The following is a 4,323-nucleotide window of genomic DNA, read 5'->3' as shown; positions in this document are numbered from 1 at the left end:
GCATATATTGATGAAAGTCCATTTAAATACTTTATTAATAGGCCGTCTTACGCCTAAGCCCTGTAGCCGGGGATTTCCTCAGCAAAAAGAAAGAAAGAGGCAGAAGATGCACATAATGAGAGGACAGAGGCTGAGTACAAGCCCGCAGCGACTTCTGTCTTTGCAGCTTGCAGCCTTTACTCATTTCCTTTCTGCAAAATGCATTTTGTTTTCTCGCTGATAAGAGAAGCACGGATGCTTTCTGATTTAATCCCATAGATTCATCCCACTGTAGAAATCAGGTGTTGTGTTGGAATTTGGGAAATTGCTGAGGTGTAAAGACTTATTCTAGGAAGAGTACTTTGCAGAAACGAACTTTCACATCATTTCCAGCCAGTTTTTGTAATGGAACAAGCCTCCATGCAGGGGGTACATGAGGATGCTAGAGATGACTGTAGCTGCCATTCATCCATGCTGGCCCGAGGCCCAGAGAGAAGGGGTGCAAGGATGAAAAGTGCTGGCTTGGCTGCGTGGCTTTTTTCTGTGTGTAAGGGAAAAGAAGAAGTGTCTGGCTGGGGGCTGTAAATCTATTTCTTCTGGGAGAACTAAAAAAAAGGACCTTCCTGTGGTGGGCTAAAATCAGCCACAGGGCGCATCATCGTGCTGAGTACACGTGGAAAACTCTCGTAATTACTACATTTTTAAACACTTTAAAGGACTATCTGACAGAACTGTGACTCTTATCTAAATTAAACCTAAACTTGAGCTGTCCAAAGTCTCTCTGTAGCTATTAAGGGTCTTGCCTTTAGACAGATATTTAGGCAAATATTTTGAAAATGCTCCTTAAATGAATCAGAAGGGAGCTGTTGATTGGCTCCTTGGGGGCAGGTGTGACAGCCAACCTTTGTTCTCATTATGAATTTTGTCTGTACATTTAAATTCAGTATTATCTGAGTACCGCGTCTCTTTGTCTTTTATTACCTTCGGCCTCAGGCACACAGGCCCAGAGACTAGTTGGTAGCAAATTTGTGTGGCTATGTGAAATCGGTAATATTGGTTACAAAGAAGGTGTTGCATCAAAAGCCTCAGTCTGATTGCTTTGCTTTGTTGTTCACTAGCAGATTGCCGCAGTCACACATAGTTTTCATAAAACATGGCGACGTGTCTGCAGACACCTGCATTTACTCTCTGAGCGATGGAGGAACTTGAAAAAGTTTGCAAACTAGAAACGGAGAACATTAGGCTTCAAAGTAAAAGTTGTGTCTTACCACTGCAATCATTAAAATGTGCAGCTTTTACTTTGAAGGCCAACCCTGTCTGTTTCTGTTTTGCAGGAGTTTGTGAGTATTTGCAGACATGTTTATGCCCACTGTGCAAACTGCTGATAATCACAGCTAGTGACTGCTGGTAACCTCCAGCGACCACTCGGCAGCCAGCCAATGAATGCACGGGTTTTCCTTAGGTATTTAGACTCACTTAAATGGGGTTTTATTGGTTCATTTCACAGCGAATGACAGTTGCCTGCAGCATTCACTCGCCAACCGGTTGGGGAATATAAATGTTTTTCCCTTGTAATTGATGGTTACCGTTTGGATGCCAACTGGTCTCTAAGGCTGTGTGACTGAGGCCGTACCAAACCTAATAACATGTTCTACTGAAGGAAAGAAATCCTCATGATGTGACTGTAAACACAGACACACACAGGCTCAAGCTGAAAACAAAATCAGCCATCGCGTTAGTGAGGAGCGTGTTATGTGCCTGTCCCATGTCCGGTACTCAGCATTCAGTGGTTGAACTCTGCCCTTCACTGCACACTGTGATGTCTGTCCATAGACACACAGATATAACTGCCTTTGTGAGTATCTCTAAAACCACATTTTGGTATGGTCAAAACAATAGCGGCAGCATTGTTGCAGCCGGTAACGACTCTTTTCACAGTGGGATACACCTCAGTAATGCTCCTGGACTGAAACCTATTTTCAAATCGTTGCTTTTTTCAAACGTCCCTTGTGCGCTTCATCTTATCTACCACTTCCTTTTCCTCACGCTGTTGGGTTTTTCCTTCCCTGCGTGATTCAGATGTATGCTGCCACTCGGCTCTCCCTTTTCTCTATTTAAAACACTGTTGTTGCATCTCCACGTATGCACTGATGCACAGCCGGGCTTCCGCATGTCTGAGTCTCCGTCTTTGTCTCTCTAAATGTTCTTTTGCTTTCATGTCATTTTAACGTCTTTTCTCATGGGGGAGCTCTAATCTCTTATTCCAAGCAACGTCAGAATACAGTGCCTATATTTGTACCGCACGGCCTCACGTTGGCACTCACTCACGTTTACCACATTTGACCCTTGAAGGAAAATCTTAATTGCAGGAGAGTGATCTTTTGACCATCTGTCTTTGTTTTCTGACAGTACCAGCAGCGTGTGGCAGATAGCGCTGCCCCGTTATCGCACTCAGCTAAAATATGAAATTGAAGGATTATAGTAAGTCCTCGTAGAGTGGCTGTCCTCTCCTCTTCTGTGGATTTCAGCATTCCTCTGACCTTTGTCTCAGCCAAAGGGAAATTTGTCTTTTTGCAAATTGTTGGTACTGTGAATTTCATGCAGACTTACATTTTCTACCTATATTTCTACACCACCAGTGTTGTGTTTACTGTACAGTCCTGCAGCGCAAACCTTTGCCCTCCATTTTCAAGACCTGCAGAAAGCCACAACCTTCACTTAAAATCAGAGTCAGCCAGATCTCTGGCAAAAATGCTCCGTTAGTGTTGTAATATTGTCAGAGTCATGCTGCTCGGTTTGCCTGTTGCCATTTGGGCGCTGAGATGAACAGGCGGATCGGCATGAAAGCACAGGAGGGGGGAGAGACAGAGCATTTGCAAAGAAAGAGGAGAACGGGCAAATACAGACTGTGTGGAGGAAGGCAGGTCTCCCGAGCACAGCCCTCTGTGCTGGACGGTAGCTGGGAGAACAGGCGGATACAAGAGTAAGCAGCAGCGGAGAGATGCACTCGATAGGGTACATGTATGAACACAGATTTTCACACAGAAACTCTGGCTCTAACCGAGATCCACTGATAACAGAAGCATCGCTCAGTTTTAGGCTTTCAGGTCCTTTCAGCTCGCTGGAACAATTCATGCATTTGCAGTTTAAATAAATGATCACCTGTATAGAAAATGTTGTGCTATTGGCTGTGATAAAAAGGCCAGGAAAGTAAAGTGTTAGAAACCTGTAATTTATTCGTGTGAGTGGATTTTCTTACAGTATACATACACGCTGGGCCTTCTGCAGCTATAACGTGTTTCCTGTTGCACTCAGGAGTAATAAAGTAAAGTTTCCATAAAGTAATGTAAATGTCATTGGTGCATGTCATTGGTGCATTTTTCCCCATTCAAATGGGGAAAAATATATTGGTTGTTTTATTTCAGTCTGTAAAGTAAAGAATTCATTCTAATTTTAACACTCAACACTAAAAATGAAACAAAGATGTAACACGTATATTTTAGGAACTATTGTAGCCTAACGTGCATTTTTATATGGCCTTTTAAGAAGCACATGTCAACCTTTCCACCTTCGATTTATGCTCCTCTTTCTATACTCTAATCATCATGTCAGTCTTACAAAGTGAAATTTTTCTGCGGTCCCAAAGTGTCTCGAAAAGTGAAGTGAAGAATGTTTTTCCTGAATCCCGTTTCTCTTACTGAATATTTAAGAGAAAAACTCAGAAAGGACAGATGACGTGACACTTGGTGGCCATTATTCCTTTTAAAAGGTCAGTCCCTGACAGCATCCAGCTGTAGCATGTTCTGCCTGTGAGGATGCAGATGTGGCCAGATGTTTGGACTGGATAATGTGGATGAACCTCGTGCTATGGATATTACCAGCTGTTCCTGCTTCTGACCGCTATGTCGCCAGCACTACAGTATCTCCAGAGCTAATGTGTCACTGCTGTAACTCTAACAAACAAAGCACAGCCATGGCTACAGTCACAGAAACAGCGATGTCATCCCAGGGCTGTAGTCATAATGAGATCTGCAGTCTGTGCTCGCAGCAGTCAGTGAGAGAGCTCCTCCAGCTGTTTTCTAAATGCAACGGGACAGGCTAGTGCCTGACAGCCACAGCTACAGTAAGGCTGCACTGACTCACTGTAGTCACAACCAGTGGCAGCCTACTACATAATGCATGATACCCTATCAGAATACAGCTCAGCCTTCGCTGTTGGTCGGGGCAAATGCAAAAGTTATTACAAGGGAACTCAGAAATACTCAGAGAAAGTGAGAGCAGAGTCCAGAATCTCCACTCAGCTGTGAAGTATTTGTAGCATTTCAGCCCCTTATGTCAGTTTAT

The sequence above is a fragment of the Haplochromis burtoni genome, unplaced genomic scaffold, assembly GCF_018398535.1.
Source record: "Haplochromis burtoni strain Fernald_Lab_line unplaced genomic scaffold, NCSU_Asbu1 Contig_55, whole genome shotgun sequence".
Taxonomy (NCBI): Eukaryota; Metazoa; Chordata; class Actinopteri; order Cichliformes; family Cichlidae; genus Haplochromis; species Haplochromis burtoni.
This window is presented reverse-complemented; position numbering follows the sequence as displayed.